This window comes from Pongo pygmaeus, chromosome 2 (assembly GCF_028885625.2).
Source record: "Pongo pygmaeus isolate AG05252 chromosome 2, NHGRI_mPonPyg2-v2.0_pri, whole genome shotgun sequence".
NCBI lineage: Eukaryota > Metazoa > Chordata > Mammalia > Primates > Hominidae > Pongo > Pongo pygmaeus.
The window spans coordinates 190829548-190857003 of NC_085930.1; the positions used below are offsets into that span (position 1 = coordinate 190829548).

Below are 27456 nucleotides of genomic sequence, written 5' to 3' on the forward strand. Positions count from 1 at the left end.
CATTTTGATTTATCCTATTTTCCTAAGAATGGCAATGTTATTGATTTAGTCTGAGAGAGTTCCCCACACACATAGTGATTTTTTTTTTTTTTTTTTTTTTTTTTTTTTTTTTTTTTACTGTGGTAGGTAATAAAAAGGATTACAGGCCCCCAGAAGGATGAGATATCATCAGTTTGTAATCCAGCCCATGGTTTCCTAGATACCGTATTGTCTATTCTGTTCCGCTATGTGAAAAATGTTGAATATCAACAATGGGTTTCAGTGCTGTATTGTTGAGTTTTGTATGAACTAATCTAGCTTCCCTAAAAAAAAAAAAAAAAAAAAAAAAAAGAAAAGAAAGAAAGAAAAGAAAGAAAGAAAGAAAAAAAAAGAAAAGAAAAAAAAAGAACCACAGCTTTGGACAAAAGTCTATAGCCAGTGCATTTGAAACTCCCCTTGCACCAGGGCTGACTGTAGCTGGGGGAAGACATTTTACTCATTTGCTCTTTCCTTTCATACAGTCAGCTGGTCCCTCTTCTCAGGTGTAGATCACCTATTATAATTTTACCTAATTTTGATACTCTGATAAGGAAAGTCCCAGGACTTATCAGCTGGGATAGGCCTCACTTACAAGACAGCTCTGTTCAGTATTTGGAAGGTAAGCTATTTGCACAACTTCTCTGCTGTAGTGTACTGGCCTAGCTCTAAAACTTTGCAGTACATCACTTATTTTTAACTTTCACTTTTTTCTCTTTTCTTCTTTTGGAGAAAGAAAGCCTGACAGGTTTCTTCGGAAAAGTGGCCATCCATGGAATGAATGAAATGTTCTCTTTCTATTCCAGTAAGTAATTGACTTGTAACTAAAAATTGAACTAGCTGCTATGTCAGCTGCAATGTGAGCTGCTGCTGGCACAGGTGTTGCTTACTCTTTAGCCTGGAAAGAAAAGGGGCTTAAACTGTGATTAAATTTCAAGTCAATTGACCTCAACATGATAGTACATAATTCTTACTTGCCTACCGAATAGCCTGAGTTCTCATTTTGACCCTGATTCTGACACCTGCGTTTTTAATGTTTGGTGTAGCTAAAGCTATGGTTGCTCTTTTGTTTAGAAATAAAGTGGGTAGAGAACAGTTCTAAGTAAATAACAAATGGTAGCCAGCCGAATGAGTCTTTAATACAGTGCGCAACATGTTCTATTTTTTTAATGCATTAACTCTAAGTTCATGTAAATTATTATTCAATCTTTTCTTTTTAAACAGTATGGATTTATGGGTAACAATTTACTAACTATGGATACACAGTAAATCCAAATCAGTGAATTACAAATAAGTAAAGGATGTGAGAATTTTGATGTTAAGTGCTTTCAAATTAATTTTGATTATGTAACATATCATAGGCTAAATATGTCTTGCCCTTCAATTATTTTTGAGCCCTAGGAATGAAATAGCAGCATTGTCTTTCTTCCTTAGTATAAATAGAACAAAAGTCTCCTTAACTTAAGCAAGACGACTGTATTTGAGTTTGGGAGACAAACCTTTATCTTTTCCCAAAAGCAAAATAAAAATCATCTAAAATTTAGTGACATCTAAAATTACAATTTACACTTAAGGCTATTCTCCATTCATTTTTTGTAAAATGGTTGCATGCTAAGGATTGATCTGTAAGATGAGAGCACCCATGGATTGTTGTTTTTTCCTCCTAACTTTCTTTCTAACCTGGGAATTAGGAGAACTTGCTGATGATGCTTGCTTAACCCTGCTTTTAGTACCAGGCTGTAACTAGCTTTCTGTGAAACCATTTCTGACTCTCTGCTTGCAGTGGTAAGCCTGAATTTTTCCCCCTCCTGGCCCATCACTGTCAGTCAATTATAAGATTGAACTGAACCAGAAAATCTGGTACAGTCTGGTAATTAGTACAAAGGGTTTCCAGTCTAGTGTAAAGACAGAGATGCAAGAGCCCCAGCAGTCACAGAAATCGTTTTGATTGGCCATGGACATTGCCTTTTAGTGCTGCTTGGTGACTTCCTAAAGATATTGCCTCCTACCCTACAGGTCTTCTCCTTCAAGTACATTATGGGCCTTTTTTAAAAGTCGTGCGTGCGTGTGTGTGTGTGTGTGTGTGTGTGTGTGTTTCTTTTTTTAGATTCAACTTCTCCCATTTTTAGTCTGTCATTTTTGCCTATCAAACAGACACATTTTGACTTGCCCAACAAAGAACCAAGTTATCAACACTCACAGAAACTGACATTTTTAATTCAGGCTTCATTATGTCTTTGAATTATGACAGTGACGTACAAAGACATTTTAAGGGTTTTTCATTATTTTTTTAAAATCCAGCATTGGGATGTTTATCTTTCTTTAGTATTCATATTTCCCTTTCTACCTTTATTCTCAATAATATATAATTAGCATTATCAAAACCATCAGCTATTATCCTTTCTGACTTTTGACCTCTATTTTTTAAATAAGCCTCAAGCTAACATTCTCTAGAAAAAGAAAAATTCCCTAACAGATTTTAATGAAATATTTTAGGATTATTTGAAAACATGAATCCCTTTTAAACATCAACACTACATGACTAGACAAGTAATGGGTCTTATAATAAAACAATAGCAACAAAATAAATTTGATGAAAAATTATTTTGTAAATCTAACTTGAATTTGATGGTAAGTGCGATTTTATAGTGTGTATTTCATCAGACATTTTAAACCACTACTTTGGAGTTCTTTGCTTATTATGAAAGCTAGTTTGGGGTAAATTCTTATTTTTTACAGAAGCAAACATTCTTTTTGATTATAGATTACATCTCATTAGTCATATCAGATATAGTGAAAGTGTTTGGTAATTTGTCAATATAACAAATGCCTATCCCAAAAGATAGATTATGTCTATCTTATTTTTTTAAATTTGCTTTAAGGACAAGTTTAATGTCTGACACCCTGCACAAAATTGCAAAAGCAGCAGTGCCCAAATGAAAAACAATCAAAAGAAAGCACACGGTTTTCATCTCCAAGAATGCTATCTTTAGGACAATCTGCAACATGATTTTAGTTGTGATGTGTGTTGTGAATCTTCTAAAGGATCCTTTATTTATCTATACCTTAATGTAACTTTAAATATCTGCTTTATTTCTATGTATAATCTTAACAAAAGTAGTTACATTACCATGTCTGGTACTGATTTTTACATCTGACTTTGCTGTTACATTTCAAGAAGGTTAATATTGCTTTTGTAACCCTGTCATGAGTAATGCATTTTCCCAGTAAACATGTCATAATGTTAAAGGCTGTTCGAGAAGCAGGGTTTCTGTTGAAACAGTTTTGTATTTATTTCTCTATTGTTTATTATCCATAATATGGTGTAAGGCTTTGAAAAGAACACGCATATTTATGTAATTAACACTTTTTGTTATTAGGAAAGCCTTCCCATTAAAAACTAAGACAGTCTAAGAAAACTATATAAATGGGCAACTTTTCAGGAAAAATATTTGCATTCGATTTTAATTTGCCATCAAGCTTATATATTAAAATGTATACATAAAGTGACTGAGGGAAGGGTACTTTCTGGTGACATTTTTCTTATTTTTTAATCTAAAATATATGTTGAAATTCAAAAGGTGCTCACCACATGCAGTGTGGCAGCGTTCAATATTCTTTAACAGCTGTATACTCTGTGGGTCTGTATGAAGTTACAGGGGCTCACAAGCATTATAACGGACACAAACATTCTTTTCTATTTTGGTCTTAACTCCTAGAAGCAGGAGTAACTTGGAAAGAACCAAGCAGCCTCCTGCCCCGTTGAGACCAGAGTACCTCTGCTATTATCTGCTGTGTGTATTAGAGTTCCATTAAGATTTACTCATGAAAATCCCATGCTGGAGAGGAAAAGGTGAAACATTACTGACTGAGTCTATCTTATAGAAAAGGAAAGCAGGGTTTACTCCAGGTTGTACACTGAGTGAGTGACAGTGTCAGTTTTATCACCCAGTTTCTTGTCTCCTGGTCCCAGGCTTACTCTCCTAACCAGACACAGTCATGGCTCTGTATGTGCAGGCCTCCTAAACTATATTGCTAAAAGCTCACACCAAGAGATTCACAGCCATATGTTCAAAATCATGATGCTTCCTGAAGATATAGTATCTAGGTGGTAAATGGAATTTTATAACATTATAGACCAAAATCAAGCCCTTTATTTGGCAATATTATTCATTCTGGCTGCATTGTTGTAGTCGTTAGGGAAAAGATTGATTCCTCTTACTACTTAGTAAAGTAATATTTCGGAGATTTCTTAATGGTATTTCTAATTGTGGTAAAAAAATAAAATTTACTACCCTCACCATTTTTAACTGTATAGTTCAGTAATGTTAACTTAAGTGGTATTTTTTACAGTAGAAAAATAAATAATTAGTACTTAAATCCAAAAGAAAGAAAATTTTTTTAAAAAACTGAATTAAGATGCTAATTTTTCAAAACATGTTTTATGGAATACCATCCCCATAAGCTATGCCAGGTAAAAAAAAAATAACACGGTCAAATAATTTATGCCCTTCTCTAAGAAATTCACGATGAAAATTTGTACTTGAAAAACTCTGGTAAATCATAAAGATCTCTTTGAACCTTGTATAATATAGAGAATCCCAAACTATTTTTCCATAGGTTTCCCCCAACCTATTTTGCCAAAAAGTCTATTTTTATTCTTCAGAGCTAATATTTTTAACACATTTTAGGAAATTTTCCTCTAATCAAACCTTTGCAGATTAAAAAAGATCTATAAAGTGATGTTTATACTATTTATGTTCACTGGCTCTGTGTTTACAAATCTTTTATCTTTATCTTATGGTAGTAAATCTCATTAATTCAATCACTCAACAAATATTTAGGCATGGGCTAAGTGCTGGGAATACAGTAATGAGTAAATCGGTCAGAACCCCTGACCTTGCAGAGCTTACAGTCTGGGAAAGAAGTCACTGCAAGTGCTCTAATGTGAAAGTCAGAAGAAGGGAAGAAAGAAAGGAAGAAAGCAAGAAAGGGAGGAAACAAAAAAGGAGGGAAGGAAGGAGGGAGGGAGGGGTGGAGAGAAGGAAGGAAGGCAGGGAGGGAGGGAAAAGGAAAGAAAAGAATGAATGAATACAGGAAGCACAAGTAATATTAGCTGTTTCTGACACTCATAGCTTATCTGGCTATTTTTTGTTGTTGTTTTTCCTCATTCTGAAATGAGAGAAGAGGGAAAGGGGGAAAAACCCCACCAGTTCAGTGGTCTGGTCTTTGAATAAAGATAGAAATAATATTTCTTTGAAAGCTACGTATGTATCACCAATTGAGTCTATGATAGTTCTCTAGCAATTCAAAGATGGGCTTCTATTGCTTAGAAGGGAAGGAGATAGGAAGAGAAGGAGAGAAGAAAAGGAGAGGAAGGGAGGAAAGGAGGAAGGAAAAAAGAAAAGAAAACGCATTTTCTGGTCTTCCCTCCTAGTTGATGTTACCTTCCATGTAAGAAGATTCCTTTCAAGTGTCAGCAGAAGACCTTATTTGATGGTAACCATGGGTCCTACCTTTGTCAGGACATATTGTCTCTGACTATCTATCCAACCTTCTCTCTCAGGCTCTGACCTTCATGCTGGGAACCTTTCTTCATGGGAGTGGAATGTGTCTCCTAAGCAAAGGAAAAGGATAGGCCCATGGGCATATCATTGTTCTCCAGCATCTTACTCATCCTTAGAGCTCCTACACAAAAATACAAATCATGATCCTGCCAAAAAGGAGCACTTGAAAGGCTGAAGAAGGGCCTCATCTTCTTGTTGGACTGTTGTCCAGTGTTCCACTTTCTTGTATGAAACTGAATGCCTTGCATCCTAACTCCTGCGTATACCACTTGAAAATAAATATTGTAGGTGACTGCCCTTTGATCACAGAGATTAGGGAAGCAGGAAAGATTACAAAATCTAAAAGAAAAAAAAAAGGCTTATAACTAAGAGAAAAAGAAGGTGGGCCTTATGCCAACTCTGGTTTCTTACCTGCATTTTTCATCATGGATGTGTCACAGGTGAGTTCTGTGAATCAGTGCTAAGCTGAATTCTCTGGGATATTGCAACTTTGTTTTGCTTTTTCTTTCTTTCTTATCCCAGCATTTCCTTCAATGGGAACAATATGACATAAAATTATTATCAGAATACTGTGAGGAAAAGAACTTAGAAAATAATTTGGAATTTTCAAGTTAAAATTAAGAGCTGTGTTAGTCGGCTTCCTTCTTCTAGTTAGCTGGGAATCAATTTTCTAATTCAGTCTCTCCTCTCTGTCATTTGTCTATTGATATATGATAGGCCATGCAGTACTTGCCTCTTTTTATTCCTTTTAATTAACTTTTTAATTTCAATTATGATTATTTGTATGGATTCCTATTCTCTCTTCTCATCAAATTTGTTTGGCTTATTTTTTATTTACATGCCACTACCCACTGCTGTGAATTAACAATAACAAAAAATCTGCACTCTTCCCTTCCACCTCTTGAACTGGAGAAACAGTTAGCTAATAAGAGGCTAAATGAGCCTTAGAGTATAGAGAAGCTGGAATCCTTAAATTATTTAAATTGAAAAATGGCTGGTTTTACAATCAGAAAAACTCAAGTGGACCGTAAGCCCCTACTTGATTGTTCCCCCTTATCTGGATGATCTTGTAATGACAGCTGGAGTTATCTGCCATCAGCATCACTGTCCACAAAAGCTTCTACTCTCTCTGCTCAACTCTTCAGCAGCCCTGGGGAGCTGGGGCTGTTTCAGGGGAGAGGGCCCTAGAGGATTGGAAACTTTATTAAAATGCAAAGCTGTCTCTAGTGACATAAAAGCTCAGTAAAGGGTAATGGATCTAAAATCACAGAGCCAGAAATTATCTGCAGAATGAAAAAAACTGAGATTTCATATACTGTAGGCTAGGGTCAGTGTAAAATAAGGGGCAATATAAAATAAATAGCAGTTTAAAATAAGGAGCAAAAGATAGAAGGAAAAGGAAATGTAGTGTTTCAACATCAATAGTGCAACAAACACCACATGTATCAGACTGGCCCTTGTAGAATTCTGTCTCAGGAGGTGACCCAGTGAAATGTATTATGGGAAGTCAGGATAGTTGTCTGCTTCAAAAGTTTAGAGAAGTACCCCCAAACCTTCCTGATTTTCTCTTGATAAGCAATTCATTCTTGGGCTACCACCCATTAATTTTCTGAAACTTACTGTTGCTAATAGAATTGGTACTAACAGATAGTAATAGGACCCCCATCACACTTTTGCTTGACGTCTGAATGTGGGCTCTCGCTTCACTGGCCATATGAAAATGAGGAATCTAATTCACAAACTGTATATTTTAAATGTGTTTGCTCATTTTGATCCATTTTACTTTAAAAATTAAAAAGTAAGATCTTAATTCATTTAACTCAAAGGACTGCATATAAGATTACTCACTAATAAGTTAAATGTTGAAATGAAAATTGAGGCACTAAAGGATAGAACAATTATATAATTTGTCTTAAACAATGGCAATTAGTGGCAGAATGAAAAACGGCATCCAGGTGATTTCAATTTGCATATACTAAATTCTTCAAAAATCCTTTATTTTGTATTCTAAATTTCTTACTAGAAAAAAATGACTGTCAGCACAAAAAAGTCATAAGTAATATTCAAAATAGCTCATTGCTCTTAAAAGGCAGAGTAGTATATTCCCTTCTGCACATTACTACTTTGAAAACACTTCTCAGGGAAATTTATTATCATCATCACTACCCTGACAACTACCTACCGACAATCATTTATTGAGTGCTTACCATATTTCTCCTTTCTCCAGGCCTCATCTTCAAGCCTCGTTTTCCCTTCTGCTCAGAACCTTAAAAAAAAAAAAAAAAAATCAGTGTTGGGTTAAATTACTTAACTGATAATTTCTCTTTTCATGCAACTAGCAAGTTCAGTTAGCAAATGAAAAAGCTAAATGAAGTATTCATTCCTTCATCTTCAGCAGAAGACATTAAAATTACCAGTCAGATCACAAGTACTTCATATATCAGGAGAATTCCCACCCCACACGTATATATAATGATTTGGCTTTATTTTTTCCTAAAAATTTTGTATTTACACTTCACACATTTATAAACTGATTTTTAGTGATGAGAAAAGGTTGATAGAATTACTTAGGACTTTTTTTTTTCATTTTTAGTGCAGAGCTAGCTTCAGGTGTGACTTTATAAACAAGCTTTCATCTCCAATGTAAGAAAACAAGGTTCTCTCTGTCCCCCAAAAAGAGACTGGGTACTGGAACACAGAGAAGCTCCTTTGTCCGGGTCTCCCCTTCACCCTCCATTAGTATGCACTGCTGCAAACTTGAGGCCCAGTGAAGAACTTCTTTGACTTGGGAGGGTGGTTTTTATAAAACTCCAAGCTTTGTTCCACAGGGACACTCATGTCAAATAGCAGTCCCCCATAGTAATTGTAACTCCATCATATTCTCCCATTCAAAACAGTGTACTGGGGTATGAGTGAAAGCAATACTATTGCAAGGATAATCTTGAATTTGCTGTAATTAATTCTTAAATACATTGTCTGCAAACACCAGAACTTTATTGTTATTTCATATTTCTTACAACACATCTCAATCACAGCTGATCGTGGCACATTAATCTCATGAAACTGGGATTAAAACATATCCTTTTAGTGAAATTGGCAACTAAATTGGCAGAGCTACTAAGAAATGAGAGATTCTTAGATCTGTGGAGCTGACACTTGAGAAGGTACTCTGACCAACCATTGGCTCTTGGGACTATTTCAACAAATGATTGGAGCATATCATACTGCTTTTCTCCTTCCAACCTGATGTCTCCTCACACCAGGTTGACTCAACAGCCTTATGTTTATGGAGCAAGACAGGACAGAGTTATTGTTTACCTTAAACTAGGATCTAAATAATCATAAAATGCCAAAATATGATTAATAGCATAAAACTAATTTTATGTGTCATAACTAAATTTCCGTCTTTTTACTAATTGCATTATTGGCATGTGTTAGCTTAGGCTTTACATTGAAAACTAAATTATTTTTGAAGTTTTTAGTGTTCAAAGTGTGATGATTTTCTGGGGAATTTTTTCAAAGCCCAGTACTGAGACTATGCTCCAGACAAGTTAAATAAGAGCTTCTGAGGATGGGACCCAGACATCAGTATTTTTTAAAGCTCCACAGATTATTCCAAAGTGCAGCCAAGGTTAAGAACCACTGGTTTAAAGAAGGGAAAAAGGTGGGAGAAGGGGGAATCAGTATAGGGAGATATTAGGAAACGAATTTAGTCATGCAGTTATAATTGGTGCTATTTTGATTTGTTAACCTGATAGTCTGAGAGCGTCCAGTGACCACTAGATGAACCTGAGACATCCCCAGTTATCACTCCCTGCTTCTGTGCATCTAATCCTGTGGAGATTTATAATCCTGGGAACCAAGGGCAAGAAGGAAACTGTGACATCTCTATAGCTGCAGGATTCTTCGCTCTTTAATAAAGTCAGGGCAAGCTTAATCCCACATAGTTCACAGGGAGGCTCAAAATGGATGCAGGAAAACCTCTCTCTATCCCTTGCTTCAAAGGCAGGTACAAATAAAGAGCCCTAGGATTACTGCAAATTTCCTAAGAATAAAAAACATTCAGACAAGAGTTAAAAAATATTACAGTGTCTATTGTGAGCAAAGTGCTAACCTAATCCTTACTACAACTCTGTGAGGCAGGTATTAGATGTGCTCCCATTTTACAGAGGAAGACACTGAGAAACAGTAACAAGAAAGCTGCCCAAGGTCATACAGATAATGTGTGCCTAAGTCTGGACTTTTTACTCTAAGACAGATGGAAAACTGACCAAAGGTCACCCTAGCTATTCATGGACAGCTGTCTGTGTCAAAAGAATCTTCCTTTCTTTAGATAAAGAATCAAATTAGTATGCTAATTGTGTTCTTTGCTAGTATGTGTAAGCAAGCATTATACTCACAGACATGGAAAAGAACCTTAGTATTCAGACATCAGTATGGCATTTGTTGTCTTTTGAAACATCACCACTAGTTCTCATGACCAATTTGAGTCTATTGGAGTTTCTTCAATTAAAAAAAAAAAAAAAAGTTGGAATAGCTAAGATAACCCAGCATATGCATCTAAGCTGAAGCTTACATCAAACCTTGAAAACAGGATACAACTCCTTCTTATAATATTTCTGAAAATGGAAATCCTCTTGATTTAGTGGTAGTAAAAAAGAAAAAAAAAATTTTGTATGTTCTCCCTCTAAAGTCTTAGAATGTGATAGTGTAATTGGGATTTGGCATCAACCCCAAACAGCTGCAGTTATCTGTTTCATATTTTGTAAACTTTTTCTGAACCAGAAATTGCTAGTTACCTAAGGAAACAGCCTAAGGTAGGGCCAACCCTCAACCAATGTGAAGAAAGCAGTTTATCTTTTATTTACTCAACCAAGCGTTGTCTTGTGTCTATTATGTGCTAGGCACTATTCTTCCAGATCTTTCCCAACTTACTGACATTTCTTGTCCCTCTTCCTCTCATGCTCCCAACATCCGTATTCCCTGTCCCTGTACCCTCTGGGTCAAAACCCACTCTGAGATACCTCACTCCCATGAAGGTAAATGTGGTTAATAACAGCTTTAACAAGTTATTATTTCCAGGATGATATGTATTATAACAGGGACCAGATCATTTAATCTAAAAGGGTGATGTTCTTGTGGTGTAATTATAGGCAGGGGTTTCCTGAAGACAGTTGAAACCTTCTCCAGTCTTGCAACTCAGGTGGCAGCCTGCGACTCTCCTGAGGTCAGGGCCATGACTTTTCATGTTTTTATTTTTGTATTTATTTATTTATTTATTTATTTATTTATATATTGAGATGGAGTCTCGCTGTGTTGCCCAGGCTGGAGTGCAGTGGCGGGATCTTGGCTCACTGCAACCGCTGCCTCCCAGGTTCAAGCAATTCTCCTGCCTCAGCCTTCTGAGTAGCTGGGATTACAGGTGCCCGCCAGCACGCCTGGCTAATTTTTTTTTGTATTTTTAGTAGAGACAGGGTTTCACCATCTTGGCCAGGCTGGTCTTGGACTCCTGACCTCGTGACCCACCTGCCTCGGCCTCCCAAAATGCTGGGGTTACAGGTATGATTCATGTTCTTATCCCAAATGCTTGGCACAGTGACTTTTCCAGTTGGAACTCAATAATGAAGGAAGCTCTGGCCTGAGGAAAGCAAGTTGCAATAATAAAGATGTCCTCACACAGATGAATGGGAAGATGTTGGATTCATTTTGAGCCAAACTGGTATGAGGAGGTCAGCTAAAAGCATTAAGAGGAGATAACCTAGTCCCATCAATTGAATTCTCCTAGGAGCCAGGGTCAGATTTGAGAAACTTCTGGAGGATCCAGTTAGCTTTAGAAGCTGTAGATCTGGTTTTACTTAGCAGTTCTGGTCCATTTTAATTTGTTACATTTGAGTTTCACTGAAATTGGTATAAAAAGTAAATAAAACATTCAAAAAATATTTATTGAGCACCTACTATATACCAGAAATGTGGCTAGGCATTGTGGATATTGCTGTATAAACCCCAGTTCCTGCCCTCTTGAAGTTAACATTCTACTTAAAGAAACTGATGTGAAACCATTAATTACATAATTCAGTATTTAATTGGAGTCATATTAAATGCTACAAAGGAAAAATGCAAAGAACTGAAAAAACACACAACAGAAGGATGTGCTCTAATATAGAATATCAGGCAAACCTTCTCAGAAATAAAAATTATATATATATATATATAGAGAGAGAGAGAGAGAGAGGAATATAAAGATAAATGAGACATATCTTTAGAGAGAGAGAGAGCAAGAGAGTTGATACCTAAAAGATGAGTGGGAGTTAGCTAAGCAGAGAATTTATAAATGGAGTGGACATTTCTAATAAACACCTTTAACATTCAATACGCTAGAGCTAATTCTCAGATCAATCTTCTTGCTAACAATTGTCTTGGTTCTTTTCTTGAGGTTGTTCATGTAAGAAACATTTTGAGGTCTTTGTGACAAGCTGCTTATTCTGGGCTCTAAATTCAAATAAAACATTGGCATAGAGAAAGAAATCATTTCCATAGATGTCAACATCTTTGTGAGACACACACAAGTGTATTATGATCTCATCCATTACTGTTTCACCTAGGTCGTTAGCATGAATACCCATTTGACATACCCCATCACTACACTCTAGGCCAGAAGCTTTCAAATTCTGAAATGTCCACAGACTAGACTTTCTATTTCACTCTGTCCAGAAAACTTGAGTAAAAGAAAAGGAGCTAGGAAAAGGAAATGAGTCAGGGAACTGAAAACACCAGAGGGAGCCTGGTCTGTGTAAGGGATATTTTAACCATCCCCACCCTGTTAACTCAGTACTTTGTACGTTCACAAAAAGACATTACCAAGTTCATCATGCTATTTTATGCAGCACCTTCCTTTGGCCTGCTTCTTCAGCTAATTAAATTCTCATTCCTAAAAACTCAGTTCTGGCATGTTATCCTCTCACCCCACTGTCCCAGTCTAATTTAGATACACCTCCTTTGTGCTCTCATAGCTTGCTACACTTTTATATCTTATCATGGCTGTATAATAATAATTGATTTACTTATCTAACTTATCTTCTTCGTGAGAGAAGTAGTTCCTTGAGGGCAAGGCTCATGTTTTAATCATTTTCGTACCCCTCATTTCTAGCGGAGTACTTAAAAAGAATCCTTTCAATGACTTCATATTCATGCATGATAGTTACTTTTCCTTCCTTAGCCTCTAGAGAGACATGGAAAATTAGATTTTGTTTATCCAGTAAACAAGGCTGGTTTTGTAGGTAGGAAACTTTTGACCCATCCCAGTCTGAAATTCTTCTCCATTTACAGATAAGCCTATTTTAGTTACCTTGACTAAGGTATTGCTCTAGTCTTCCTTTGAAAAACCTCTTCATAAAAAACAGACCAGTCTACATGATCCCACTGACCAATACATTTGTCAGGAACAAAATTGAGCTGGGCGTGGTGATGCGTGCCTATAGTTCCAGCTACTAAGGAGACTGAGGCAGGAGGACTCCTTTAGTCCGTCTCTAAAAAAAAAAAAATTAAATTAAAACAAAAAACAATATGGGTTTTGATGTTCTATTCGGTATAGGACACAACCATATACTTAAGTGTGATCTTTTAGTCAGTGTATTTAGAATAATTTCCATGTTTCATGTTAGAAAGAAAGGAATAAACTATGTCTAGCAGAATATTTGTCAACTAGTAAGATGAGAAAAGGAAAGGATACATTAATGAAGGAATAATTGAATGCATGGATAAACACAGTACAACCCAAAAGAATCATCAAGCCATAAGCTAGAATAAGACCTTATCATTGACAAAAACGACAAAGCCATCAAACAAAAAATAAAAGCTATTGGAAGATCACATTTTCCAGTCAAACAGGACCCAGATATTATTCAAATAGCTAAAAACAAAAGAATATGTTTTTTAAAAATACTAGTGTATAGAGACAAAAGTTTGAGACATGAGGAGGAAGTATTATAAATTCCAGAAAAATCCTCTTCCCACCCAATCTTTCCTCTCACACCCACCACTACACACACACACACCATTGTGGTATATATACACACAAGTCATAGTTGTCTACTTGCTTTTCCTGAAATAACCATGATTTGAAAAAGAGGAAGTTAGGGTAAGAGAAAGTTCCTTCCCACTGAAATTTCCTCCTTCTATTCCTGCCTGTCATTCTTCAAGATAAGCATAAATGCTACCTCCTCTCTGAAAACCTGTTTTTGATTTACTGTAGCCCCCAGCTAATTGCTCCTTTCCTCTGCACTACCACTACAGCTTACCTCATCCCTCTTTTACACTTACGTCACTATCTTTTATTAGAGTTAGCTGCGTACATCTTTCCTTCCTCTATCATAGGTGCTTTGGATAAGGGGCTATGTCTCATTTATCTGTATATTCCACTCTCCCTCTCTTCCTTCTCCATTCCTATCGCAGTGCCTGGCAAAAGTAAGAACTCAGAAAATGTTTGTGGGATGGAAGGAAGGGGGAAAGACAAAAAAGGAACAAAGTTTATTTCTGAAGAAAATGCCGTTTGTCTCCCTTCTCCAAAGTATTTTCTTTTTCTAAAATCAGGGAGCAGCCTTTGTTTTTCCCCTAGGTATTAGGGTGTGTGCCCTTGAATACCTTACTTTGGCAAAAAGCCAACATTCCATCTCCAACCAGCTGAGTCATTTTCAGTTTTTTTGTGGTTCATTCATGCTTTTCTCCTTTATTGACACATTAACATTTCATGGTGAGTGGGTCCTGTTCAGCTGGCAGCCCCTCTCAGCCCCAACACCTCTAAGCTGTCCTCACTTCGCTAGTTCCCAATTGCCTGTCTCTCTGGGAGCTCTCTGTCATCATCATCAACTGGCAGCAGAAGAATTGTTTGTTTGCTGTTGCTATACCTATGTTTTGATAATTAACATGAAACAAACTCAGAGAATGAGAGACCTCTGTTAGCAGCTCTCTTTTCTTATGTGTTCTTTTCAAAAGCTCCCAGTTTGTTTTTAAGAAAAAGAGAAAAATATGGATAATGAAAACACTAGATAGATCTAAAATCTGTTTAATTTGATATCTTGTCAAAATCCTTCCTTTTAAATTTTTCTCCAATACCTATACATCTATTACTTCCATGCCATCTGCAATAGTGACTCTCAATGAGTTTCTAGTTTGCTCTGTTTTGTAGGTCATCAATTTGTACCTTAACCTAAAAAATAGTATTAATCCTAGGCTAGGTGTGGTGGCTCATGCCTATAGTCCCAACACTTTGGGAAGCCAAAGTGAGAGGATCACTTGAAGCCTGGAGTTTGAGACCAGCCTGTGCAACATAGTAAGACCCCATCCATACCAAAAAAAAAAAAAAGTTTTTAAATTTAAAATATCATTAATCCATGAGCAAATTTAGTAATTAAAAATCTAGTCTCTCTAAAGCATGGCATACAAGGGTTGTTGTTTATTGGTTTCTGAGAGGAAATACCACACAGAAAAAATTATGTTACAAGGTTACAAATTTACCTTTGCATCTTGCCCTTAGTAGGTGCTCAATAACTTTCTGCTGACAGACTGATTAGTTTTAGTAGCTGCCTGTTATTTCCAAAAAGACAACATTTTTCAGACTTTTCTGATCCACAATGAAAAATACTTTTTCTTAAGGCTGTGGAAATAGAATAATTCATATTGTGAGGTTATTTATTACCAGCCAGACCCTCATCTCGCTCTACGGGGCTCTGATAATCACCTATTTCAGAAGCCATTAGCCTTCTGTGTGTTGTAAAGCACTCTTCACTATAACATATCTATGCCTTTGTATTCTAAGGGGAGGAATGGTGTGTACTGAAGTAACAGACCTCTGTTGACCAAGTAAGAAAGTCTTTGATGCACAAATAGTAAATTAAATTGCTTTTATTTGATAGTGTTGAAATTAGACAGTGTGTGGAACCCATGCCCAGGCATGAGAATATGTACATTCTTTCAAACGTTCAATATTACTGAAACAGATGTATAAGAAAAATACACATTAAAAAAATGTAATACTCAAGGTTTAGGCACTTACAGGAGGACAGCAGGAGCTGGATTTAACTTATTGATTTTAGAACCACTGTTTTTTTAAAAAAGAGGTGAAATATTGCTTTTACTGTTTTCACATAATAGTGACTGTTGTTGCAAATTATAAAATTTAATTAGCTATATAAATGCCAGAGGAACAAATAATGTGCTATTGTCTTGATATCTTTCCAGAAATTAGTCTTTTAAAATAAATTTGCCATATTAATCATCTAAAAATATTTTTGATCACTGAATTAATAGTTTGCAGCCTGTTTTCAGGTACTCATTGCCATAGGTGATTGCTTCTTAATTACTACATGGGCTTTTTCTATTCACTCATATTAATTCATGTTTTCTGGCACAGTCCCAAAAGGCAGCTTGCCCTATATCTTCTAATTACTTCTATAATTGAATTTGCCCACTTTTTCTAACCTATTTTTTAAACTGACTGTGTTTGTTCATGGTTTATTGTGTCTTTTTTGTGTCAGTTCTCTGCAAGCAGAATGTACATTGATTCTTTCCTCGTTTCTCATTAATTTTCAAGAGCTTTGCTGCATGTCTGTTTTTTCAGTCTGTCAAACCTATTGCTAGACTCCCCCCTCAAAAAAAGGCTCTTATTATTAAAGGTTAGGTAAAATAGACTGAAGTTAATTAATTCATTAGTAACTCTGAGCCAATTACTGAAGCCTTCTCTTATTTATATACTTGTTAACAAGACAGAAATAAGAAAGGCCAATTACAGGCTCATGTCCTTCAGAAGTTCAGCAAACCCAGAGCTTATGCATTTATTGACATCACTTCAAAAAATTCAGTTTGTATATCATATGTGTGAAATTTCTTTTTAAAAAATTGTTAGTTAACACTCTATTCTATCCCTTCCATTAATAAATTTTAGAGGTTTTTTTCTGCCATCTAGATATCATAAATATATCTAATGTTACTACATCCTCCTAAAATCTTTCTAGGGAGTACTGCTTAGCCTTAGAGCAATTACAGAAATAAAAGAAATTTGGCATATTTTCTGATTTTCATTATTCTCCTTGTCTAAACTATTAAGGTTTTAATTCTTGAAATGGGACAATTCATTAGCAGATCTCACAACTGTAATCACTTGACATATGTTTTACTTTTTTTATTGAATATACCAAAGATTTACAACATGTGGAAAAGAAGCTTTTTTTATATTTTTCTTCGTGACCAGTATAAAAAATTTTAATTGTCTCATGCACACAAACTACCTGCCCAATACATACTACAACTATTACTTCTCCTTCCCTGCCTCACAAATATTTTGTTAATTTCACAGGGGTTACGAAGAAAGGGGGTGGATAATTAACCAGTTTTCTATCCATCGATACTGTCTCCATATGTTGATGTCAGCATGAGGCCACAAATCAATGAAGAGTCACTTGATGCTAATGTTTCAATAAATTAATTGGTTGTTTGAATTAAAACCAATTTGAGTTTTTTTTTAAACTTTTGAAATATGATATGGATTTGGGTTATCATAGTACAGTGATGCCAAAGTAATGTCACAGTTACTATTATCTAACTTTTAGTTTTTTCCTCAGTCCTAGGTATATTAAAATTTAATTAGTTATTTCATTTCATAATAATGACAATCACAGCATCATCGAGCAAGAAAAGTCTCACCAGATTATTTGATAATAATATCAATATTTGATAATGTCCTTGATTCTTGGAAAACTAATGGAAAAATAGTTGTCTACCTAATACAGGAAGCCGTTCTTAATACGTCTTATAGCAACGTAAACACTTTCTTGCCCCAGAATTCTCATGCTCTCTTATTTATTTTATAGAACTTTTCACTTTCTACTATGCATTATAGTAACTGTTTCTCTGCTGAATTATTAGCAAATTGAAGGCAGTAACAGTGTTTTATGTACTTTGTAGCCCCAGAATTTTAGCCCAATGCCTGCAAATAGTAAGCTCTCAATCAGCATATGTCAAATGAATTAGGGATGAGGAGTCCTAATCTCTCTTTAACTTCAGCGTCTAACCTCCCTCACTACTTTGGCTAACTAAAGAATCTCTTGCTTGAAATCAGTTAATGTATCTTAATTTTCTGTGGTAACTGCAATACATTGGTAACAGATGTTCCATTATTAATTCATTATGTAGGCTTCTTTGCTCCAAGATTTAAAATCTGTACTAATTTTTCCTCAGATGAGCTGTTTTTCATTTCTTTAATTACTATATAACTATATTTTTAATTTTTTATGGCTTTACCGACCTCACGTCTGTGACTTTGGGCCAAGACCACACAGGCCCTTGTTACTCTTCCCACTTCCATGTGTGGCACAGTCTCTGTATTTTCAGAAACACCTATGAGAATCGGAAATTAGCTTTCCTGGACTCCTTCACTCCTTAGGGCTTTTACCCACCAGCTCTTCATGCTCCTGCTTCAGTGAGGCTGGTTTTCCTTCAGCTAACTTTTGTATATTATCCCTGCCTTTCTTTCTTTTTGCTTCCTTTTTCTTTCTTCCTTTCTTCTTTCTGTCTCTTTTCTTTCTTCCTATTTGTTTTTTAAAATAATATATTTTATAGCCATGTCTCCTAATAGCAGTGCTTTATATGTTTATAATGAGTTCCCTGTGCTTTTGTCACAGATAACTTCTCGCTTGATTCTTACAGGCCAAGTTCTATGCAGATGAGGAAACTAAAATTCAGAGAGGTTAAGTGACTTGCCCAAGGTCACACAGCTAGGTTACAATTTCAGTTTTTACATTTTTAACTTGTTTGCCTCCTTATGAAAATGAAACACAGAAGAATTCCTTTTCTTAGTTAAGTCTTTTCTTTCATGTGAGGAAAATACCTAATGTAGACCCCCAAAAGCTACATTTGTAGCCAGGTGAATATTTTTCCAGTAATTATCTAGATCATTATAAAAAGAAAATGTAGCCTAGTCTAGTGCTTCTCAAACTTTAATGTGCATATAGGATCCTGTGAAAATGCAGATTTTGATTCAGTAGGTCTGTAGTCCTCACAAGCTCCCCAGGGAGCCAAAGCCGCCAGTACACAGACCTTACTTGGAGTAGTTAGGTCGAATGCACAGAGTAGGGCTTGAGAGCCAGAGATGCTTGATTCACATCCTAGCTCTTCTGTTTACTAACCATGATCTTGGGAAAGCTCCTTCACCTCTCTGAGCCTGTTTCTTCATTCTTAAAATGAGAATAATAATATATATCTTACTCGCTGAAAGCCAAGCTGGCTTGCAGGGAATTGACTTTTAGTGACTTGGCCTGCTTCCACTACACACTACTACCAGATTAATCTTCCTAAAGCCTCTTTCACTCAGAACTTTCCAGTGAGCCCCATGGCCTGGTGAATTACATACACACTCCTCCTCCCCTTGAGCCTCAAATGTCTGATGTCATAGTCACAAGTCATATTTCTAGCTTGATCTCTTCCTGCTTCCTTCTGACACTCATGTGTTACTAACACAGAGATTTCCTGTTTCATCTCTCTGGTTCACTTTTGTCCTACCCAACCCTTCACCATATCCATAAAAATCTCAGCCTTCCATTAAGTCCCTTCTTTCATCCAGGCTCTAGCTGGAAGCATTCTCCCTATTATCTACCCTCTATCGCTCCCCAAAACTCCCACACATATCTAGTTAGGTCTCACTGGTACTTGAATTTTTCTAACAGTGTGTTTATATCTCTGGACAGTTTCTTTACATTTTTATCTTATATTCTAGTATTTCTATAATGGTGTCTAGGTTCCATGAGGATGTGGATCTGATATCATTCAGATAGCACAGTGGCAAGAACTCAGCCCTGAGGCCCACAGACCTGAGCATGTACCTCAGGTCAGCTCTACCATTTGCCAGCTTGTTTGCCTTAGACAGGTCTCCTAAACCATCTGAGCAAAAAGTAGGTGCCAGTAATACCTAACTTGCAGTTACTAGGAAGAAATTTTGTATTAAAAATACTTTACATGGTATCCAATGCACAGGAAGGGCTCCTGTCAGTGAAACTGAATGAATTAGAACTGACTGTTTAATCCCAACACAACTCAGACATTCATTCTAGTTGTGTTAACACTGGATTCAAGCCCAGACTTCCAATTTGTATGAGTATTTTAACATTTTCTTTTCCGGTTATGTTTATGTCAGTATTAAGTCTTATCAGACTATTCCATATTCTGCCTCTTGAAATCAAAGCACATTTGTTGATCTAGCTCCAATAGGTATAACTTAAATGTGATAATGAAAAAGTAACATAGTGTGCTTTTATTTTAAAGCATGTAGTTTATAGTTAAACCTGGGTTTGAATCTAAACTGTCACTCTGTAGTGGTTGCCTTAACCTCTCCAAGCTATGGTAATATCTAAGTTGAATTTGGGATTTTTTTAAACTTTTTTTACTTTTAAAAATAATTAGAGGAAGAATATATGAAATAGAAAAATATTTATAGAAATAAGTAGCATATTAGTTCTACAGCCCAAAACACTAATAATATTATAATATTATCATGGATGAGGGGGATAACTCTAAACACCCCAAATAGCCCCCCTTTTGTAAGTTGAATTTACGTATATTTATCCTAGAGAATTTAAGTATTCTGTTTATTTCAGTAATTGGTAAGGAGCAGTACATTTTTTTAAACTTCTTATCAGCTAATTTCAAAAAGAACTATATTTAATAAGCTATATCATCATTTATTTTAACTTTTTGGAGAACAAAACTAAATGATTTTAAAAGTAGAAGTTAAATGATGCCAGCGTAATCAAAGTTGACTCAATGCTTGGACACAGTGTAAGAGATGAATCAAAGTTGCATCTGAACTTAGGGCAACAGAACCAAAGTCACAGCTATAGTCAGTATGTTGTTTTGTTGATGTGGGTAAAGAGGGTTTTCAAAAAAAAAAAATAGAAAATGGGGCAAACCTTGTTTTAATCAGGGAGTATATGGAAAGAAAATTAAATGCCTATATTAAAACCTATTCTTTCAGACTACCAATAACATTTTTCCTTAGCCTCAAGAGACCATCAAAAAACAATGGCTCATAATGCTTTTAGAACAGAAACTGAAGTTGTGTACTGTGCATGTATAATCCTACACAAGAGGAAGGCAATGTTTAAAGCTGCTGTCACCTCTTAGGGAAAAAACTGGAATTCTGAGTCAAGTATGTATGCATTTTCTGTTTTCCTGTCTTGTGGGTCTTTATGACTAAAAATATTTTTATGAAATTGCTCTCTGCTTCTTTAAGCTCCGTGTGGTCTTGTTTGTTTGTTCTCAAATCTCAAACCATGCCATAGTTAGGAAACATCTTGAGTTGTTAAAAGTTAAAGAAATTGTATTTTGTTTGTGAGCTGAAGAGCAGGCCAAGCAATGTCTTCAGAAACAAAGATCTTATTTTATATAAAGAAGTTCCTTTTTGTTATAAGCTAGAATGAAGAATGATTTCAGGACAATGAGACAGAAACTACCTCTTGAAAGCTGTAATGTTGAAGCTGGCTACATAGCTAAAATAGAGTAGACTGATTTTCTTTTCTAGGCCTCTTTGGTCAATTTAAACCGTATTAATGGGTGATCAAACCCTGAAGTGTTATCTCAGGATTTAAGTTACCAGCCCACAATATACTGACGATCCACTGAACAACAACAAAACAATATTTAGTTTCACTTTATGCAGCACAAATGCAGACTGAGACACTCTATCAAATGGTTAAGAGCATGGGCTTCAAGTCAGATCCACCTGGATGTGAGCTCTGGGTCTAGCACTTGCTAACCATGTGATCTCAGGCAATTTAACTTCATGAAGTCTATTTCTTCATCTGTATTATAGGAATGAGGCCATATTTCATGAGAGTAAGATGCATTTTTTTTCACATTTTAACATCTCTGATGTTAGAATGCATGTTACAATTGATGGTGTGTCTTCATTCAATTGCCAACACTTTTTCTTTTCTTGCTAGTACATAACTGTGTAATTACAACCTATGACATTTGAGATTCAATTAGTTAACATATACCTCATAGAGTTGTTCTGAGATATAAATAAAATAATGATGTAGAACCTTATGTCCTATAAAACCTGCCCCACAGAAGACTTCTAGTAAATAATACCAGTTAATGTTGTACAGTGTGATGTTTGTAAAGTCTGGCATTTTCCTGTCTTGTTAGTCATAATTTCTGTTTGCCAACTCTAAAAGTTAATTTCTTTGCAGAAATCTTTTTGTTGGAACAGTCTGCCTACTGAGTAGCTCATCAAATTTCCTCTAATTGTTCTGGCAGCATGACATTGACCCTACGGGTTTAAATATGAAATATGGTCAAAATAAAGGTTTTATGAAAGTCCATATTGACTTGTCTGATGAGTTGTTTGTGGACAAAAAGAAGAGTATGTAGTGTGCATGCTTCAACAGTGCCTGGCCCACAGGAAGCACTATAGAAGTGGTGTTGAGAGGCAGCAGCATGCAGGAAGGTTAAAGGGACAGGCTCTCGAGCCAAATTGGCTGCGATCAGATCCTGGCTTCTCCCCTTACAAGCAGTGTAACTTTGGACAAATAACCTCTCTGTGGCCTCCATGTTCTCATACAGTTGTGAGAATTAAATGAGCTAATATACTGAAAGCAATTGTACAAAAAAGGTGCTAGATAAGTTTTCTGCTATTGGAGGAAATACACCTTTCTTTTATTTAAGGAGCTTTAAAAGGTCTGAGGTTTTTAATACTGAAAAGGAATATTCCAGTAAGTTTACTTTTTTTTTCCTTTTTGAGACAGAATCTCTGTCACCCAGGCTGGAGTGCAGTGGCACAGTCTCCGCTCACTGCAACCCCCACTTCCCCAGTTCAAGCAATTCTGCTGCCTCAGCCTCCTGAGTAGCTAGGATTACAGGCATGAGCCACCATGCCTGGCTAATTTTTCTATTTTTAGTAGAGATGAGGGTTCACCATGTTCACCAGGCTGGTCGTGAAAGCCTGACCTCAGGTGATCTGCACGTCTCAGCCTCCCGAAGTGCTGGGATTACAGGTGTGAGCCACCGTGCCCAGCCAATAAATTTACTTGTCAAGCAGGTGATTGTTCTAATTCTGACTGTAAGAGGCTTGTAGTGTATAAAACACATAACCTATAAACATGCCATTGAGATATTTGTGATCATGTGGCACAGCTGTTAAAACTGGTCTATCTAGCAGTAAACATATGACTGAAAACAAAATATCAGGTAAGACTGAGATTGCTTCTAACAACCTCTAGAGTGTCTGTATAATATTATCTTGTATGGCTTAAAATCCGGTTAGTATAGGTCAGCCTATACTCCAAGAAAGGGTCATTATGCCTAGGATTTTCAGAAGGGCTTCCTTCTAGCATTTATTCACTGGTAACCCATATTGTTCTAATTTTTTAAGGTTGCAAACTGGCTACTATGCTGGAATAACTATGGCCATCAAGCATGTATCTCTAAGCATCAACACTGGTGCTTAGTTGGCTTTTAACTTATTGATCACACCTTTTACATATAGAGAACTTCAAAATGAAATAAAGCTTATCTATAGTTTTTCATTATTTTTGAGTGGTAATTATGTGTTAGTTCACCTGAACAATTGCAATTAGTATTATTTCTTTGTAACCAAGACACATTTTTTACTTTTCTTTTCTCCCTTTGTTTGCATTTTATTCACTCTCTAATGTCAATATCAAGAAACTATAGGCTGGGCATGGTGGCTCATGCCTATAATTCTAGCGTTTGGTGCGGGGTTGGGGGCGCCAAAGCAGGAGGATTACTTAGTCCAGGAGTTTAAAACCAGCCTTGACAACATAGCAAGATCTTATCTCTACAAAAAAGTAAAAAATTAGCTGGGTGCGGTGGCATGAGTCTGTAGTCCTAGCTAGTCAGGCGGCTGAGGCAGGAGGATCACTTGAGCCCAGGAGTTCAAGGTTGCAGTGAGTCATGTGCCACCACTCCATTACAGCCTGGGTGGCAGAGTAAGGCCTCAACTCAAAAAAAAAAAAAAAAAAAAAAAAAAAAAAAAAAAAAAAAAAATTAAAATTAAATAAAAACCTGTGTGTCCAGTGTGTTGAAACATTGATATCCAGACAACTTGACTCTAAAGTTCAGTTCTGTTGCTCAGCTCACCCCCAAATATCCAATGAGTTAATAATAACTTATGTGACAAGGTTAATAATAGCTTATGTGATAATAATAATCACTTAAAAATAATAATAACTTATGTGATAAGTGAATAATAGCTCATGTGATAAGGGCTGGGTAGCCCTCTGTATCCTGTGGCTCCGCCACAGAATACATGTTTTCCAAGACCTCCTTCACAGGAAGAGCAAGACCTGAAGCAACCCTTTTGGGAGCCACTCCCAGAAATGGCTTACAAGACTTCTGTGCCCCAATTCCTTTGGCAAACATCCAGTCACAAGGCCCAATCAAATTACAAGGGAGGCTAGGAAATATCTTCCCTAGTGTCTAGGAAGAGAAAATCATGTAGTGAAGAGCATTTTCTCCACCATAGCCACACAGCTGTGTAACTTGGGTTACTTAATCTCCCTGAGCCTCAGCTTAGATAATAATACTTACCTTGCAAAGCTGCTGTGAGGGTTAAATGGGGAAAAGCACTTAGCATGCAGTAAGTACTTTATTAACTTGTTGTATATTATTACTAATTATTAATAGTTTCTCCCTAAACACACAAACATACACAGGACCCAAGTCATTAGCACCTGAACCTCTGGTCCTCTTTAGTCTGACCTTCTGCTGACCCTTTGGTTCCTATCCAGCCGGGGTGCAGGACTTAAGGCAGGCAAGACTCTTGCCCATGAGATGTGACTGTGACTAGCATCATACTCCAGGAGCTAGGATATGGGAAATCAAAGCCAAGGATGCTGAAAATGAACCCTAGTTCCTTCAGGAGTCTTGGGGGAAGGACTGTAAATACATTAACGTGGTAGAAGACAGAGAGGAGAATCATCAGTTGCATAAAATTATGCTTAAAAGAGACCAAGTCTTAAGATAGCAGCTGAGCCGGATGTATAGGTACACACCTGTAATCCGAGCACTTTAGGAGGCCAAGATGTGTGGATCACTTGAGGTCAAGAGTTTGAGACCAGCCTGGCCAACATGGCAAAACCCCATCTCTACTAAAAATACTAGCCAGGTGTGGTGGTGCATGCCTGTAATCCCAGCTACTCAGGAGGCTGAGGCATGAGAATCGTTTGAACCCGGGAGGCGAAGTTTGCAGTGAGTAGTGATTGCACCACTGCACTCCAGCCTGGGCGACAGAGTGAGACTTCATAAAAAAAAAAAAAAAAGGCAACTAAAAGAAAGGAATAAAATGAACACATATTGATATTTCAAATTTGGCAGGCATCATCATGCCAAGGCTTTCACACAAATGGCCTCCTTTAATTATCACAACGATCCTTAGGTAAGATTCATTAACCCCAGTTTCCAGTAGGATTAAAGTAACACACCCGGGCTTACATAGCTAACAAGTGACATATTTAAAATGGAGTCTTCAGAGTCCTAATGTTCTTTGTTCCATAACAGCACTTCACACCTCTTAGTCATGCTGAATCGTGCTAAGGACCAATAGATCTCAAGGAATATACCGGAAGTGTTTCTTGCCCAGGGGAAAGGGAAGTAGACCCATTATCTTCAAGCAATTCTCCTTCTCCTACTACCCACAAGACCGAAAGCGAAACTCAGAATCAGCATAGGGCACAATATATTTTAGTTAACCTCTCCCAAGCACAGACAAGTACACCCTTATCTGTTTGCTAATGTTTGAAATTCATTTCGCTGAGGGAGGTTATGTGTATGTGGATGGATTTCCATTAACATACATGTAAGACCATACGTCTCATTTGGGGCATATAGAAGATGGAAAGATTTTACTGAGTAAAGCAAGAATTTGGATGAAGAAAGCTTTCAAACCAGGGCCACAGCTTCCTGGCTTCAGTCTGACAGCTGCCTTCCCCTGTGCAACCAAAAAATGGTCCAGATGTAGTCTGGAGTCCTCTGTAGCCACGCAGGCTTAGAATATGGTGGGAACTGGTCCCATGGAACAGTCCCATGAACTGAACTCTGAGTACCATGCCATAAAGTGCCCTCAGGGCATCCAAATATATCCAAACAAACCAAGGGATTTGGAGCTTAGCATTTTACAGGAACAGTATTAAAACAAAACTACATCTGCAGCAGCAGGACTGAAATGAATATAAGATTAGTTTCTTCCAATCTGTCAAAATAAATTTATTTGGAATTGTGAGCAATATAAATGCTGTAAGTTCCAGTCTCTGACTCTATTTCTAATACATGTTAGGATTCTACCCAATGATTCGGGCATGTGTAAGAAGTAGTTTATGATGCCACATGCCTCTTACTTTCAATGTATTTGGGACTCCTTTGTCAGTTCTATAAGGTGGTGACTTCTTTACATTAATTTTCATGAAGAATACTTAGAACAGTGTTTTCATAATCTGAAAGGCAATACAGTGGAGTGGTTACTAGTTGAGAGTATGGGCTCTGCAGCCAGAGTAACTTTGTTTGAACCCAGGCTTCATAATGTACAAGCTCTCTAACTTTGGGCAAGTTATTTCTGTGTGCCTCAGCTTCCTTATCTGTCAAACAAAGAGGTTACTAGTGCTGCCTTGTAAGCTTGTTTCAAAGATTAAATAATTTATTCTATATATAGCACGTAGAAAAGTGACTGACATGGTAAGGGCTTCATTCTCTAGCAAGGACCTCAAGAATAAGAGAAAAGGGCAAGAAGGAGACAAGAGCCAAGAAACCACCACAGTCACTGTTACCATGCAGCGGAATGGAGGAGAACTAGCTAATATTTGTCTCACCAGTTCATGTCTCAACAGTTGAGAAACAGAGATCAGTGCTTCTCAAATTTGAATGTGCTTATGTCACCTAGCGAACTTGTTAAAATGTGGATTTTTATCCATGAGGCCCAAGGTGCAGCTGGAGGTTCTAAATGTCTTTTTCTTTTTTTCGAGATGGAGTGTCACTCTGTAACCCAGGCTGGAGTGCAGTGTCATGATCGCGGCTCACTGCAAGCTCCACCTCCCGGGTTCACGCCATTCTCCTGCCTCAGCCTCCAGAGTAGCTAGGACTACAGGCACCCGCCACCAAGCCCAGCTAATTTTTATGTAGTTTTAGTAGAGACGGGATTTCACCATGTTAGCCAGGATGGTGTCGATCTCCTGACCTCGTGATCTGCCCGCCTCAGCCTCCCAAAGTGCTAGAATCATAGACGTGAGCCACCGCGCCTGGCTGAGGTTCTGCATTTCTAATAGGCTCTCAGGTGATGCTGATGCCACTGGTCTGAAGATCACCCTTTGAGGAGCAAGAGTTTAGAGAACACCTGTTCCTAAATGCCACATGGTCTCTTTCTTAAGGTTGAGCTCTCCAAGGATCTACTTAGGAAACCCTTTTGTTATTTTTGGTCATGGGTCATGAGTCAAGAAAACATTTGAAAATAGATGTCGCTTCAAGGAAAATGGCATAGGTATTCGATATTGCATTACATGAAATATTTTGAATTCTTAAGCATTTGGTCATTTTCCCCACTCAGGATCCAAAATTGATTTTTCCCTTTCAGATCATTAATTACAAAATAAAAGATTGAGGTTTTTTTAAGGTAGGCAGAATGTCTCCATTTGCTTTCCAAATAGGGATGGAATCAGCAAAAGCAAACATCTTCTTGTCATATGATGACTGTCCCCTTCCCAAACAACCAGTCCTTTAATTCTAACCTCATGCACATTTCAAGAGAAATGTAAAGCAGATGGTTGTGTTCCACTGATACATAAATCACAGAAATTTCTCATAAATTCTTTTGATTGTT

The 27456-nt window shown here is 36.9% G+C and overlaps 1 long non-coding RNA gene across 2 annotated transcripts in view; it reads left to right on the plus strand.

The window, feature by feature from the left end:
• Nucleotides 1-384: 384 nt before the first annotated feature.
• Nucleotides 385-27456, plus strand: part of LOC134739205 (uncharacterized) — a 129770-nt gene continuing 102698 nt past the window's right edge. For both annotated transcript variants that reach the window (XR_010125793.1, XR_010125794.1), the window contains exons 1-2: nt 385-637; nt 752-820. This is a non-coding gene — a long non-coding RNA (uncharacterized LOC134739205). The remainder of the gene's footprint in view (nt 638-751; nt 821-27456) is intronic.